Here is a 17,168-nt window from a genome sequence, read left to right on the forward strand (position 1 = left end):
ACCCAAGCCACTTGAATTTGGGGGTTCAAGGACCTGTGGGTGGCTCTGTGAGACCCTGGGAAAGAGCAGCTCCTGTTGGCCTTCAGTGAACCCTCTTCCCACAAGCCCAGGGGAGTTTCCCCCTAGGGAGCTCGGAGGTAGATCCTTGGGAAGGGAGCACACCGGCATCCCGGTCCTCAGTGCAAGCCCCAGCCGCAGGGTCAGAGCACCCGGCATCAGAAGTAGGCCTCGCTCTTGCTGCCTGTGGAGGGTTCCATCCAGGCTGAATGTGTGGGAGGACGGGAGGACCAGGGGCCAGAGGGATGCTTTCAGGGTTCATCGGCCCTGGATTTGTACCCCAGAGAGGCCAGGTCCTCGCTGTTGCTCAAGGCAGAGGGGAAGCTGTCAGCCCTCAGCCAGGTACACACACTCTGGGGGCAGGAGGAGGCAGGAGAGTGCACAGTGGGCCGCCTGGCCAACTGGGGCAACCATGCTGCCTGAGAAAAGGCCACGTGGTCCTGGACGTGGTCCTGTCCCTGTCTGGACACAGCATCTCTGTCTGCCTCCTATTAGAGAGCACATCTCGGGGGCCCTGCCTCTCAGCAGAGCAACCGATCCAGTTAGCCACTGTCCTTCACCCGCTCTCCCAGAGAAGAGCCGTTTTCAGGTATTGTCAGGTGTCCCCACCACAAAGCCACGTCTAGATCTCTGTTGGGTTTCACTCCCAAGCTGATTGAACCTTGACTGCCTTTGTTTCGGAAACCAGCACTAGTTTTAAATGACAAAATTATGGAAAATTACATCTAAATTCTGGTAAACTTGCTTTGTTTAAGATCTAAATCAATTTTTTGTTTGAATTGTTTTGGTTAAAATCCCTCTCCCTTTAAAAAGAATCCCCTCTCCCCGCAATAAAAGCAGCTCTCAGTTCCTAAGCCACCAAGTCTGACACACTGAGTCATGGGAGTCCTGGCTGTCCCCAAGGCTGTGCCCAAGTCACCGGGTGGCTCTCCCCACACTGCATGGGAGGCCTCCCAAGGTTGGCAAAGGATCTTGCTGGCTCGCTATGTTCCAGGCACGCACTTAGGAATGGAGTTGTTCTATGTAATTGGTAACTGGCCCAGATGGCAATAGAGTCCCCCATTGGGGCTCAGCCCTGAGCTGCCATCCGCCTCACCAAAGCTGCTGGGCACAGGTTTATCTGAACGAACCCATCTGGCCATGTGAGATGGGGAAGACACCAGCGGTGGGGACAGGGCTGGGCTGGGCTGCTGGTGCTGGGGCTCACTGGGTCAGCAAACCCTTGCAAAGGTGCTCAGTGGCAACTGTGCAGGGCCTGAGAGTGTGGCCTGTCCCCTGCGGTCCCAAGCCTTACAAACAGCAGAGAAGAAGAAAGAGGGGCAGAGTGAGTGTGAGTGAGGGTGGGAAGGAAGGGGGCCCAGAAAGTGGCCATGGCCCCACCTTCTGGTCACAATCCTCCAGCTCCGGCCAGTGAGAATGAGTGACCCATCCATGGCACTGATTTTCATAGGTTGCCAATAAGCGGGCTGTTTAGCCCTCCAGGGCCGACAGATCCCCTCACTCTGCAGGAGGAAGGACCAGGAAGCCCGCGCACTGGACAACCTCAAAACTCGAGCCTCAGTGGGCTTTTTTTTTTTTTTAAGTAATTTCTCCTTTCATTTCTAATCTTAAAAGCCTTTATTGCTGAAGCTATAATTTGTCTGTCAGATCTAATGTCAAACAACTCCATATTTTTTAAAATAAGAAGCCCAAATTTTGAAACCAAATCTTTGAAACTTGCCATGGGAGAGTCAGAATCCTGACAGGACCACGTGGGTTTGGATTTGGGTCACTTTTAATTTTGCCCCTAGGGATTTTTACATCTCTGAAACCCAATTGATTTCACACTCCTAAATGACAGACAGCTGGCTCCAGGCGGGAACAGGAGGCGCTGCGTGATGGCATCAACACAAGTTAGAATTCCACTTTAAAAAAAAAAAAAAAGAATTCTCCCTTTCTCCGGTTCTTCATTTGAAACCTTGCCCAGCATTATAATAAGATCCACCGTAGAACGCCTCTCGATCTAGCTCATTACAGCCCTGCGATTTCTGCCTACCATTGTTTGACGTGACAACCTGGCCTCTCACGGGGTTGAGTAATTATGGAGAGATCCCCCTCCATGAAGAACAGGTCCTGCCAGCCAGAGGGATGGGCCACTGGTATTTTTAGACTTCATTAGTGCCTTGATTTAAAATTTCACATTTTGTTTCTTGTAATTATCTTTCAATCGACTGAGCGAAAATTTCAGTCAGGGCTCTATTAGTCTGCTTTCCCAAAAAGGGCGTTGGGACTTTAATTTAAAACTTAACCAATTGAAAAATAAAGGTGGTGTGCAAATGCTTTTTGATTTGCAATAGGTCAGGCGATTGTCTCTCATCTGTGACTGGAGAAGTTGGCTTGCGCGCCGTTCACTTTAATGAGTGTTATTTAAATGCATTGAGCACATATAGATTTTCTTAAGAAACTTACAAGATAAATCTTTCTCTAAGAACAATTTGGGGGTGGGAGCAAGCTGTGGGACTTTTTTTTAGATGATATATTGAAAGCTAATTAAAAATAGATTTCATGTGTGCAAAGTGATAAGGGAGGAAAACAGAATTAGTTTGGTTTGAATCTATTATGAAATACCTGAGACGTCGGTCTAGTTGGATTCAGACCCCAGAGCTAATCCTTGGGGAGAGATGGGGACACACTCAGGCCTCCCAGTGGAACCTGAGATCTGATGTCACTGCTCCTGGGGACCCGCGAACCCAAAAGAGTCCCTGGGAACTCACAGCAAGGGTGGAAGCCAGGCGTGTGGTGATTTCTGACCCTTACCTTCTTCCATGAAGGATTGTTGGTGGCTTAGAGGGAGCTGGAGACCTCTGAAAGCCCAGACCCTGGGCCCAGAGGTGAGGGCAGAAAGGCTGGTGTGCTTTACCTGCATGTCTGGGGAGAGGGGCTGGGCTGCACCTGTTCTCATTTGCTTCGGCACCAAAAAACTGAGTCCAAGTTGACCCAAGTGGGAGACATGTCTCTTCTGACTAAAGATTTTGCAGGCCTGGGTTAAGGGCCATGAAGATCCATTTTCAGGACTTCGCCTCCCTGCCCAGGGGCTGGGGAGCCGTAAGTCCTTCTTGTGGTTGCAGTTTCTGCTTTCCTATTCCTGTCCCTGGACCTCCGCCCCACAGAGCTTTGTCCATCCCCAGTCCTGCTTGCATGGCGCTGCCCCTGATTCCACAAGTGGCCAAGACAGGACCTTGTTTAAAAAAAAAAAATACTTTTGAGGCATAAGGAATAGTTGGATGAATGGGGAAGTCCTGACCTCTATGAGCTTCCCTTTCCTCATCTTTAAAATGGGGGTGACAAACCACCCTCCTCGGGCCTCTGGAGGATTAAACAAAATTGTGGACCCGGCCATGCAAAGCACTGAGCTTGCTCATGCCAAAAAATAGCTGCCACCGCTGCTGCTGACACTGGCCCCGGGTCTGGAAGGTCAGCAAAGAGGGCAGCTGATGTGGAGTGGGGAAGGCAGGGCCCTCCCCAGTGCAGCGTTCCCAGGCTGGCAGCCCCGACGAAGCCACTGAACAGGAGAGAGGTGTGTCACCTCTCCGGCAGGTGAATTCTGGACTGCTCTTCCCAGGCATGGAGGCCAACACAGACCTCGTCTCTCCTTGCCCATCCTCTGACCTGTCCAGAGCACACAGCTTTGGGAAGAAGCTGACTGCACCATCAAGCTGTTTGCCCCCACATGTGAGGCCACACTGAAATCGCCCTCCCACAGACCTGTCTTTCTGTGCCTGTGTCCTAGAGGTGCCATCATGAATCTATCCAGGATTCAGAATCAAAGTCACTGAACAGCCTTTAACTGGTCCACGGTGTATCCCTTCAGCCCAGGCTCCAAGGTGCAGCCAGAGTGGTCTTTTATAAATGCAGGCTTGGTCCTACCATGTCCCCATAGAACGTCTCCATCAGTCCCCACCGCTTTGTTCCCCAGTGCCCACCCTTGCAGTGGAGCTGCGGCACCCAGCTCCCACCTGCCTCCCACCTCATCGTCTGCTGTTCTATGCACAGGCTGCCCAGTAGCAGCACCAAGCCATGGGTTCTCTCCATCTTTACCCATGTTCTGTGCCTTGAATAGTGGCACCCCTCAGACGACTTGCCCATTGCTCTGACCTCCCTGATTATACTGTGAAGCCCCGGATGGTTCAGGCAAGGACTTCATACAATTCCCACTTCACCCCAACAGCCAACCCAGCGCCAGGCTAGGTGCACAGGGAGGGTGTGTTGGGTGAGGCTGCAAAGCACTGGGCTAGGAATTGGTGGTGCGGCACCCCAGAGGCCCAGGCATTCAGGTTTGCCAAGTGCAGTCCCCGTGCCCATCCACCTCCCTAGGAACAGAAGTCCACCAGAGCACATCGGATCTGGAATTCTGCCTCTGTTTCCTCACCTATAAAAGGGAGATAATGATTAGAATCTGATTTTTACCGTCATGAGGATCGAGTTATTTTGTATAAACCTCTTAGAATAGTTCTTAGAGTAAGATGATCACTATAAAGTTGTTCACTGTTAGTTCTACCACCAGTATGAGGGTCATCCTTCAGTGCCCGTGGTCTTTTAGGGGCCCAGGTTAATGTGACAAATCATAGACCAATTTGCCTTCCAGAGTCTTAGGAGAGTACCTTATGATATTTAAAGAACCTAGTTCCCAGGGGTCCACTCTGAACAGAAGAAAATCCCCCTCTCCAATTATAATGTCCTCCACTATCACCATAACAACTGAAAGGAACCAGCCTGCTGCCCGAGCTGTACATCCACCCTGTGAGCTTCAACTTGATATTAGAGCACAAGGACACACAACAGGTGGGTCTTCCTCCATGGCAGCATCAACGCATAAGGTGATTGGAATTCTCTGATTTCTACAGACCAACCTACCAAGGCAGGGTGAGCTAGTCAGGAGCATGTAGCTGGCAGCATAGAAGGTGGTCAGGAGCCCAGAGTCGGCAACTGTCTCCTTGGATAGAACTCAAGTTCCGCTGCCCACCAACCCAACAAACTCGTGCCAGAAATTTGGTGTCTCTCAGTTTCCACTTCTATAACATAGGGCCATTCCACGGACCTGCTGTGAGTAATAGATAATTTACGTCGTCTTAACACAGTGCCTGGCACACAGTAGGCTCACTATAATGTTACCTGTCATTATTGCTACGGCTACTGTAAATCCTAAAGAATGCTAGGGAATAAAGATGGACCAGAGAGCACAGGGCTCAGGATCTCCCCGGGAGCCCAGCCCACCATCGCCCTAACTCTCCCTCCCAGCCCCACACCAGCCGGCGCACCCTCCCAGGGGTAGGCATGTCCGAGCCTGGGCACTGCAAATGCCCACGGAGTGTCTCCTCCTCACCTGCCCAGCCCTGCTCAGGAGCCCTCCCCGCTTCCATCGCTCTGTCCTCAGGGTTTTGTTCCTCATTAATTGGAGAGTTGTCCAGGGCTTAACGGTTAGGTTAACAGATCATTTAACTGTGAGCGAACCAGGAAAGCAGCAAGATGCGGTGCAGGCAGCCAGACCACCCAGAGACAGGTCATCCTAGGAGCAGGAGGCAACCCCAGCCACCCTACTCGGTGGCGCCCAGGCCGAGCGAGGCGCCTGGGCCTCTTCTCACAGTGCTGCAGGCGCACACAGCTCGCAGCCTCGAACCGCTGCTGAGCATCCTTGAGGTTACAGATCCTGCTCTGGCCCCCCTGTCTAGTTTTCTTTTCTTTCTTTTGGTACCACAGATTGAACCCAGGGACATTCAACCACTGAGCCACATCCCCACCCCTTTTTTATGTTTTTATTTTGAGACAGGGTCCACTAAGTTGCTTAGGCCTCATTAAGTTACTAAGGCTGGCTTTGAACTTGTGATCCTCCTGTCTCAGCCTCCAGAGCCACTGGGATGACAGGCATGTGCCAATGCACTTGGCTATGAAAGGGATCTTCAAACAGGAGCAAGGGGAGGACATGTCCAGGTATTAACCCATGGTAGGACCTGCTACCCTGGTCCCAAGCTCTGCCATCTCTAACCAGAAATGACAGTCTAGGTTCATGGTCATTGGCACTCAGAGGCCACAAAAGAGCTTGAGTCCTGTCACCTCCCTCCCTGCTGCACCACCAAGTATTTATTGAGCAACTAATGTATGTAGTCTGAGGCACCTACTGTGTGCAGAGCCCACACATGGCTTCTCCCATGAGTCAGGCCAAAGGGACAGCCAGCGTTCCAGCTGAGTGCCCCACAGGGGTCATGGGTCCTCCTGGGCAGGAGTCCCTGAGGCAATGCCCAGTGTTCCAGACATTTGCCAGGCCCTGGGAGAGAGGAAGGAGTCGGCCCTGGAGGAGCCTGCACTCCACTGGGGAGACGAGAAGGTCCGAGTGATTGGAACTATAGGGACTGGAGAAGATCAAGAGCATGTGGACGGGGCCTCTGAAGGCAGCCCCGGTGACGCAGGAGGCGAGGGGAAGGAGGTAGATCTACAAAGGCCGGGTCTTAGGGAAGAAAGCTCCAGCGAAGCTCCAGAGACCCTGGACTTTTTCAGTAGGTTGGTCTATCGTGGAGTCACACACACACTCTACTCAGACGGCCCACAGGCCTGTCCTGATTTCAGACAGGGTCAGCTAGCGATTTTAGCCCGTGACTTCAAGTCCCTGTCTCCGAGAGCTTGGCAAAACCCAGGAGCTGGCCTGGGCTACAGGGCTGCCTCCTTTGCCTCCCGTCAGTGGGTAGTGACCCGTGGTCTTGGGCAAGAGTCCATCTGTCTCCAAGGCCATCCTGGTCTTGCAGGGTGAAGACCTTCTTGATCATCAGGGGCTTTGCCTGGGTAGGAGACACCTGGTGGCCATTGACCCCTGACAGGGAAATCGGGGCATATCCAGGGCCCAGAAATTTTTTGTACACCTTTCTCTCTCTTTCTGTGACTGTTTTATGATGAGTTTCCAGCTGCCTGCCTAACTACTGTCCAATCAGCCAGCATCTGTCCCCCGTGAGGGGAAGGCAGGCTCAGCAGGCTGCCCCGAGTTCTCAGCACATCAGGGGGCGGGGGGGTAAATTCTAAGGGCAGGATCCCCGGGCAAGGGTGTGGCCTACCTGCTCCCTGTCCCTGCATGATGGGGACCGGGAAGACGCATGGTACCCCAAACCATGAAGCAAAAGTGAAGAAAGCAAGGCACAAAAGGCACAAAACCCAGTTTAATGAGAAACAATTTGGTTGAAATTACATTTCATTCAGGAGGACACTCACTATTCTAGAAATGTAAAAGCTAAAAATAATGCAAGAGTGATATTTTAGGAACATAAGACATTATATAAATTGCTTGAAGAATAAATGGCCAAAAACTTGTCATCTATTGAAACAGTTGTCATTGACTGCTTCCTTAGCGTAACTCTCTTTAAAAAAAAAGAAATATGTATTTTATGCACATGCACGCACCCATGCACGTGCACACATGCACACACACATTATATCACACACACCCCTCCCTACCTTAGAGGGAAGCCCATGTGTTTCAGTACATCACTATGCAAAAATGTTCTTTCCGTTTTTATTTATTTACTTATTTATTTTTAGTACTAGGGATTGAACCCAGGGGCACTCTACCACTGAGCCACATCCCCGGCTAAGTTTTTTTTTTTTTTATTTTCAGTCAGGGTCTCACTAAGTTGCTTAGGGCCTTACTAAATTGCTGAGGCTGGCCTCAAACTTGCAATCCTCTTGCCTCAGCCTCCCAAGGCTCTGGGATTACAGGCGTGCGCCACCGTACTCCGCTTACTTTCTAAATCTCCCAACAGTTTGGAGATGACCAAGCGCAGCCCTGTGAACTGTCTGGTTTTGCCCAATGGTCTCTGCCTGCCTTGACCTCCCCTCTTCCAAAAGAAGTCTCAGCTGTCATTGCCCAGTGCCTCAGACCTGGGTCTACACACAAGGCAAGCAGATTATATTTCACCAACTTCTATGAAGTCGATGTTGGGACTGTATACTAGTCTGCTGGGGCGGCTGCCACCACGAGGTGCCACAGACTGGGCCAGGTAAACTACAGAAATATATTTGCTCACAGTTCTGGAGGTTGGGGGACCAAGATCAAGACAAAGGCAAGGTTGGCTTCTCCTGAGGACCATCTCCTTGGCTTTTCTCAGTATCTTCTCATGGCCCTTCCTCTGTGTGGGTGCATCCCTGAGGTCTCTTCCTTCTCCTGTAAGGACAGCAGTCCTGTGATCAGGGCCCATCCTATGACCCCCTCAGTTACCTCGGTAAAGGCCAGCTCCAAATACAACCACACTGCAGGTCGGGGCATCAGCATATGAATTTGAGGAGACACGATTCATAAGTCCATCCCATTGGCAGCATCCCTTGACCCCCACACAGTGACTGTGTACTTACAGTGTATGACTTTTCCCTGTGGATAGTGTCAATGGTTCACGGTCATTTGAACCTTCTCATTAATGTACCCTTACTAATGTCACCATGGTTTACCTGCAAACTGCTCACTCTGCTCCCTGTTCACCACGCATCATTAGAATCATTTATATGTGAAGTTCATTCTTACTCCCTATCTCCTTTTGTGGTGCTGGGGATGAATCCAGGGCCTCCTGTGTGCCAGGCGAGGACTCTCCCACTGCGCTGTACCCCTGCCCTGGACCTTCATGGTGAGAGGGCTCTCAGAAGTCAGCTAGGAGAAACAGGAATCTGCCCTCATTGTTGGGGACACAGCAAGAGCCACCAATTGCCAGACAGTCTGTCCTGTTAAATGGTCCAGAGCTATCCTCCTGTAACTTCCATGGGGCTGCCGTCTGGGGCCCCTGTTTTACATGACAGCACTTGAGACTCTTGAAGAGGGCAGCATTTCCTTTTCTGCAGACCAAACATCTCTCAGCTGCTCACTCTGGAAAGTCCCCTTCACCATGTGGGTATTCTCCCTGGTCATGTTCCTGCTTGTCGAGTACCCACTAAAGGGACACCAGGTGACAGGATGGGTGGCCCAGGGAAAAGCGACTGTCGCTTTCTTGGACCTGAGCACTGCAGATATTCTAACTTTCCTACAGTGGTTGTGGATTATCTGTTTGAAACACACACTCATCTACACACGGGCACACGCAGACCCTCAGGCTTCAAAGTGAAGAAAAGCAAAAAAAAAAAAAAAAAAAAACTCTCAGGACTCCTACTGTCCACTGAGCTGGTTTTTGGGGATCCCCCTCTCAGAACTGAGATTATTGGGCATTCCTTTTTATACAGCACCATCTTAGATCATTCCAATGCCTTTGGCCAAGTTAACTGTTCCACTGAGATGGCTCTTTTTGGTTGTTGAGGGTTTTTTTGTTGTCTATTTTTATTAGTTTGTTTGTAGCACTAGGGATTGAACCCAGGAGCACTCTACCACTGAGCCATATCCTCAGCCTTTTTTATTTTTCTTTTGAGACAGAGTCTCCCTAAGTTGCCCAGGTTGGCCTTGAACTTGAAGTACTCCTTCATCAGCTTCCCAATAACTGGGATGATAGGCCATTGTGCCCAGCATCTCCACCAAGTTATTTTTTTAAGTTGTTTGCTTTTGAAGTCTGGGAGTTAGGGATATCTCGGCCCAACCTACCCGGCCCCATGCCCCTGCTGTGCTCTCTGAAGCAGCTCCCCACCTGCCTCTCTGGGAATGGGAACTGACTCCCAGGCAGCAACCCATCCCTCCAGCCCCTCCACCCTCCCACCACACAGGGAATGTCAGAAGAGGATGTTACCTAAAAGGTCATTTAGCAAAAGCTCAGAGGTTCAGAGGCATCACTGAAATATCACATCCCCCCAAAACTGTCACTAGAAATTCCCCATGAAACCACCCTCAATCCCCAGGTGCCCTGAGTAATTACTTCATCTGCTGCTAGGAATTTTCCATCCTAGAAGCCTTCCGTCCTTCGAGAGATGAGGACTACACAGAGACAATCCCAGTGTCTATATGACTGGGCTGGGCCCATTCAAGTGCCTCTGCACCCCATGCAGTGTGCCACCAGGCCACTGGGGTCAGAGAAGCCCACCCCCCCACCACCACCAGGAACCCTCTGTGCTCAGGAGCAGCTCCATAATAAATGGCTGCATGGAAGGAAGAGTGGAGACAAGCCACACACATTCACAGAGGAGCCAAGTCCTTCTTGGTGTCACATGGGCAGGACCAGCAATGGCCCAGAGCACGATTTGACTAGGAGACATTGTCCCCAAAGGAGAGAGAAAGATGACAAGGGCAAACTCTAACTGGATGATGCCCCCTCGCCCCATTACTTCCCATAGCCAGGGATTTCTCTGGGAAGGCCTGCTTAGTGAACTGTCCTGAGCTGTCCTGCCCCCTAGGTCCCTACAAATAATGGCTGAGTAGCCATCGATGCTTGTTCGTTAGAGTCCAGAGCCTTTCAAGAGCCAAGCCCTATGGCCCAGTAAGCATGCATCCCTTGCTCTCCATTCAAACCTGACAGAACCTGTTGCCAAGGGCATCAGAGGCACCTAAGTTTGGGGAATGCCTTGTGATAATTCAGAAAGCTCCCGATTCTTCTGGCCACGGAAATAGGCAGGTTTCAGAAATTCTGATTCATGCGGAAATAATTCCTATATTTTCCATCTTTCTTGTACATGGAGATATTCATTACCATCAGGATTCCCAATTTAATGCCACTGGGGTCCCAGAAAGCAGAGAAGGAGACATGTGGCCTCAACCTGGGTCTTTGTAGTAATGATACCACCCACGAATATGAAGTTGACCCTGGTGAGAGGCATCCGGCTGTTGGTCAGGGATGGCTGATTCAGGGAAGATGGCAGACAGAGCCAGAAGATGCAGCCTTGCCTTCCAGGGCACAAGAGGTGGGGAGTGGGTGTCTCGTAGGTACCTGCCACTTTGGATTCAATATCTATTTATTCTGCATTTATGTATTCCTGGGAAGCTGCCCTGCCAGGCAGAGTCATTGGGTGGAAATGCACTTGCCCAGATACAAGTGGTAAAATGAGAGTCAGTCTCAAAACTACCTGCCTCAAATGTCCATACCCTTTTCTACCATGTCACCCCTTGACGCTTCCTGTTGTGGTCTGTATTGTCACTAGGCATGTTGGGCTAAGAATGGGCAAGTCCCAAAGTGGCTGCTTTATGTCTCCTAGACTCGTGTGTCTGATAGTTCTCAATATAAGTAGGTGATTCTTGGGTTCTTACCTCATCTCCAAAAGTGTTATGGGATGGATGGATGAATGGATGGATAGACAGGTGGATGGAAGGAAGGAAGGAAGGAAGGAAGGAAGGAAGGAATTCCCAAAGTAAACCTGCAGGGGCACTGGGCCCTCTGAGGAGGTTGCAGGCAGAGCAGCGGCCACTACAGAAGCTGCTGGAGTTGGGGAGGCAGGCAGCCTGGGGATTCTTTCCTGTTGCTACACCTCCCACGCCTTCTTCAAAGTATTGCCAATGCAATAAAGTTAATGGAGCCAGTCATCCTATGAAGAAGCCAATTCCGAGCAAAGATGATACATCTTTGAAGTTAATGAGGTCTATTAATTGAGCTTATGCCCTTTTAAATGAATGAAATTCTTGAAATCTACCCAACAGCCGCACATCCATTTAGGAGTAGTTATTGACGCCCCATGTCTCTGTCACCAGTGGATGAGAGCCACCAGCGTGGAGCTACAGAAATTGGCTTCTTGCCAACATGTAGAACAGCCTTCAGCTCCTGGGAAGCTCACCAGATGTCACGTCTGGCCAGCCATTCTTGTCCTTAGTGAGAACAGGCCTTAGTCCTCGAATTAGTCAGTAGAGCCAGGAACTGGATGACCCCGTGATAAATAACTTGGGGAGAAAGGGATCCGACTGATTCAGGAATCTTTTGAGGAACATCCACCTGAGCCCTCAGCCTCCAGATAGAGGGCTCAGGATTAGCCGGAGAGTACAGCACTTCCGAAGTGGCCACTTCACACTAGGGTGGGTGGTGCCTGGGCTCAGGAAATGAGCTGCCATGGTTTCCAGGAAGCGTGCCGACTTCGAGACACAAGGCCTTCTGCAGTCTGCCCAGGAGCTCTCATGACGTGGCCCCTAGGCCCTCTGCACACACACCCAGGCTCTGCCCAATTTCTGTCTCCTCCCCAGCTCACAGGGCTCACGGTTGCCTTAGAGCACAAAGTGGCACTTGTTGTGCCCACAGAACATCTGCTGAAGACAAACTTGTGTTTATAGCTCTTCATTTCAAAAGACTGGCCGTGTTATAAAAAGAAAGGGACCATCTGTCCCTCTTCTGGACCCCAGCGCCTCTTGGAAGAGATTTCTGTGCAAGAAGGTAGTGAGAAGTCAGCGTCTACTTCAGGGAACTATTTTGGGGCCGGAAAGAATAGTGCCTTCCCGCAGAGGGAACAGGGCCCACGGATGGAGGACAGCTCTGAGGAGGACCTGCCACGGCAGACACTGACAAGGAGGAGGCCAGCTGTGGTCCAACGGAGCTGCCCAGATGTTCATCAGTGCAGAGATCCTGAAAGAGAGGACAGTGGGATGCGAAGTCTCCAAGGAAGGGCCAGGAGGTAGCACATCCCCAGGGTGACGTGAGCGGTGTCCTGGGCAGTCTGCTACTGCACACAGCCAGATGTCCTTGGTGGGTGTCCCCCCCCAGCCTTTCTTATCTGCAGAGGCTCTTGCCACAGTTCCATGTCTTATGACAACCGAGGCTGAGTGATCGCCTGGTGGTGACTTCTCCCAGAGGGCCAGCTGTCCCAGAGGCCTTTTGGGGATATGTCTGTCCCAAACCCTTCAGCACAAGATACAAAAAAATCTCACCTGAAAGTCCAGGAGAAGCCTGTGGAAGTCGAGGTGCAGCTGAGGTTAACATGGGTGGAACTTCCAGAGGGGAGGAATTTCCCAGGCTTCCTGGCCCGAATCTTTAAGCAGAGCCATCCCCGGACCGGAACTCCCCAAGAAGGGCTGGTCTTTCCCTGTCTTCCCACTGCCATTTCAGATCATGGCTTCTGAACAGCTACTTCCCCCTCAAACAGCAAAAACTTGGACTTGTTCCAGAATCTATAAAGATTCCAGAAATCTGTGGTCTGTGAAACTCTAGGTTTATTTTATTTCAGATCAAAACCTGTTTCTAGCCAGGCATGTTGGTGCACTCCTGTAATCCCAGTAGCTCAGGAGGCTGAAGCAGGAGGACCACAAGTTCGAGGCCAGTCTCAGCAACTCAGCAAGACCCTGTCTAAAACTAAAAAATAAAAAGGACTGGGAATGTAGCTGAGCGGTAAAATGCCCCTGGGTTCTACAGGACACCCCTGCCGGCTCATCCTGGACCCAGTGAATTGACAGCTTTGCCTCATCTTGGGGAAGATTCACAAGTTTTCCTCACATCCTTAAACGCACTGAATTCCCCCCATGGCGCACATGCATTTCAATTTTGAGAACAAAGACGGCTCCTAGAGTAGTGTATTCAGGACTCTCAGAATCCTAAAAGGTCACACTCCTTTTCTTCTTGCCTCTTTTCAGTTCTTTTCTGTTCTTATTGATTTCTTTGGGCACATCAGAAAACACAGTAGGCAAAGCCCACCACATCCATAGAAATAAAATATTCTGCAGTCAAACCACACACCATAAAGAAATAATTGCAGTCTGTATATATTGCTAATGGACATCTCTCAGCAATTCCCTGTCTCATAAGCTTTAAACACAGACATTAGTATAAATATGCAGAAATCCCCATTCGGGCAAATTACTCTGCATTTCTGAACGAAAGGAAGATTAACCATGTGCTGATATCTCTGAAGGCGCTCAGCAGAGCAGGAAAATCTTCTGGCCTTCTCTGGGAAGGAGGCTTGGGACTCCAGGAGACCTGGGTTCGAGCTGGAGGCCCTACTGGCATCCCCTCCCTCCGGAGGAGGGTCACCTCCCAAATTTCCATCACTGTCACCTGAGAAGCCTAGTTAGTCACACTGAATCCTGCCTCCTGAGCCTTCCAACTCCTGAGGAATGACAAGCGCCAGAGTGGTCCAGGCCTCTGAGGTACAAGGTGGTGGGGACCCTGGGGCAGTGCAGAGTCCGCTGGGCTCCAGGCCACCTTCCTCTGGCCTCTCCCCACCCACCTCCTCCTCCCCCTCATCTGTCTCCTCCCACCCTTTCTCCCTCCTCCTCCCCAATTAGCCTCTCCTACCCTGCGCATGCCCACTGAGAGCCCCATGGCCCCCGACCGAGGCCAGCAAGGGTTGGGGTCCTCATCTTCCAGGGCTCCACAGCCACAGCCAACTCCAGACTGTTGGTGCGGAAGGCCCCTCCCTTTCCAAAAACATCCTTGGCCCCGGGATACCAGAGAGGGAGGACACCCGCCCGTCAGCACAGGATGCTGCGGGGGCCTGACCGGTTGCTGATTGGAGCAGAGGCATCAGAGGCAGAGGGGCAGACTCCAGGCCCGTGCAGCTCAGGAAGCCTCCGTCCCCTCCCGTGGGCTCTGCTCAGGCCACGGGTTGCCTTCATGGTCTCTGGCCTCTGCTCCTCCCCTTAGAGACCAGGGCCTCGGAAGCAGCTGCCCCAGAGGAGGTTGGCACGAGGGGCCCGGACCGCGGCTGAGCGGAGGGAGCCTGGCGCAGAGGTCTCCTGGTCATTCATTCTGTGTCCACCTGCCTGGCCCATGGCGCTAGTGAAAGCAGGGGGACAGGGAGGCAGCACCCACCCTCTTGGGGCCGAGGGAAGGGAGTGCGGCCTCTCTGAGCTGGAGCTGCAGCCTCGTGGCCTTGCCGTCTTGGACTGGGCACCCCGTGGAAGGCCTGGGGGCCAGGTCCTCGGGAGAGACCCAGGAGGCCCCGGGTCCTGTGACATCGTTTTCTAGAGGGAGTTCTGAGGCAGCAGGAGAGTGAGCCCTCACCTCGGCTAACCCTGGCGCACGGGAAGCCTTCACTCATCCTCCTCCCTGCTGGCATCTTGATGGGCTATTTTCATGTCTGTCTCCCCCACCCGACTGTGAGTGACTTTCCAACACCCCCGCCTCTGGCCGATTTAGCAACTTCATGTGAAATGTAAAAAGGTACCCTTTTCTCAAGACCCGTGCCTGCCACCTACCAGAAAACTGTCGGAGTAACTCGAGAAAACTGTGATGCCTGTGGGGTGAGCGGCGCCCCCTGGAGTTGTGCAGTGTGCAACTTGAGCAATCTGTACATGACAGCCCTGGGGGGACTGTTGAGGTTATTTCCCTCCAGGTGTACTTCTAAGCATGTCATATGCATTGGCCCATTTAACCCTCGACATTACAAAATAGGTGCCATCATGACCCCCACTTACAGATAAGAAAGTGTTGGCTCAGAAACATGAAGTTCCTTTCTCATGTGTACCCAACCAGTCAGGACAGAGTGGGGATGGACAACCAGGAAGTCCTTACCCAAGTCTAATTCTTGGTCCTACATTCACTTTGCATCCTCAACGCCTTGCTTCCGATCTGGCCACATGAATGCTCAGCAAGTGTACATTCCATATGAGGACACAGAGGGGCCTGGTTCAGCCCGGGTCAACCTCCCCCCATGTCCCCACCACTGAATCTCTACTTCCCTGTTTGGAAAATGAGCAGTTGGCCCCTGATCAGAGGAGATGCCCTCACACATACTCAAACTGCCCAGCGCTGAGGAGCCCTGAGGAGCCCTGAGGAGCTGTGAGCTGGAGGCCTGTGAGCTGTTCTTCACCATGACCCTTCAACTCAGCCCACCAAAACCAGCCTCCTCCAGCCCCAGGCCCCACACCCAACCTAGTCAGGCTCTCTGTGGTCTCAGGGCTCCCCAGGTGACCTCCTCACCCCCCGTGGCCTCCTGGCCACTCTCCACTCTGCACACAGCAGTCTTTCCAAAGTGCCATTTGACCAGGACCTCCCTACCCCAAACCCTACAGGGGTCCTGTTCACTGCCCCCGAATCACTCCAGCCCCTGGGGCCGCTGCATGACAGCTCTGCGCCTGCCCATCATGCCCCCACCACACCCCTGCTCAGACCTGCCTTCAGTCCTCACCTCTCCCAGAAAACCTCTGCTACCTCCTTCCGGTGCCAGGCTCCTTAGCTACTCGTTCTTCTTCCAAAACAGGGGGTCCTGGGAACAGGGCCTACACCAGAGCCCAGCGGGTGAGGGCCCCACCATGACTGAGAAGGACACCCACCCAGTCTACCCAAGGGACTGTTCTGCCCAGCCCCAGCTCCCTCCCACCTCCCGCTCTGCCCACCGGCCCCATTCTCCATAGGGAAGCCTCATCAGAGTCCCCCAAGTACCATCTCAGACCCCCTGCAGCTGCCAAGAGGAAAAGAGTGACCTCCCAAGGAGCTGCAGGAACAGGTGTGGATGTGCCCTGGGCAGAGGCCCGTGAGGCAGGACCATTTCAGGAAAGAGGAACATTCTGTCCAACAAGAACTGGTTCTCACAGCCAAAGTGAGAGAGGTAGCCGCCCCCAGCCCCCAAGACATGAAGCTCAGTACCCTGAGAATCCAGCTCCTCCCGGGGGTGGATGGTGGCTAGGGCCCACAGCAGAGCTGAGGGTTGAGACCCCAGGCTAGCCTTCCCCCACCCACACCCAGGCAGAGAGAAGGAGAAAAGCCCAGACTGGAGAGTCCCCGGCACCCAGTCCCTAGTGCATCCCAGGCACAGAAGGCACCTGCACACTTTGTGCACTCCCCCTCCTTCCACACAGGGCTGGCCCTACACTGCTGAGCTCTGGTTGGGTTGGCTTGGTGCCCCCTCCAGACATGGGGGCAGTGGGGGGAACATGAGGGCAGATTCTCTCTCCCAGATGAGGTCATTTATCTGGAAGGATACGGCCTTACCCACTGGGGAGTAGAGGTGCCCTGACTGACGCTTGTCCTGGGAAGGACCTCAGGGACCATGAGCTACCCTGGCCTCTAAGAGAAGGGAGGGGAGGTGATGAGTCACTGTGCTGAGGCTCTGGAAAGCTGTCTTCTGGGAGCTCTGGGAGCAGCCAAAGCATAAGTGAGGCCCTCTCTGCATGACTGCCCAGTTCTCATGCACCTGCTGAGATGCACCTGCCCTTGAGAAGGACGAGACACCTGGCAAGTCACTAGACACCCTCTATCTCCACCAGGGCAGGGCTTCCGATCTGTTTTGATCATTACCTATTCCCAGTCCTCAGCACACACTAGGCGCTCAATAAGTACTTG

The 17,168-nt window shown here is 52.4% G+C and overlaps 1 protein-coding gene across 1 annotated transcript in view; it reads left to right on the forward strand.

Moving 5' to 3' along the window:
• The window catches only part of Klhl29 (kelch like family member 29), a 280,907-nt gene that overhangs the window by 223,444 nt on the left and 40,295 nt on the right, over positions 1 to 17,168 (forward strand). The window lies entirely within an intron of this gene.

This window comes from Marmota flaviventris, chromosome 14 (genome assembly GCF_047511675.1).
Source record: "Marmota flaviventris isolate mMarFla1 chromosome 14, mMarFla1.hap1, whole genome shotgun sequence".
NCBI classification, from domain to species: Eukaryota; Metazoa; Chordata; class Mammalia; order Rodentia; family Sciuridae; genus Marmota; species Marmota flaviventris.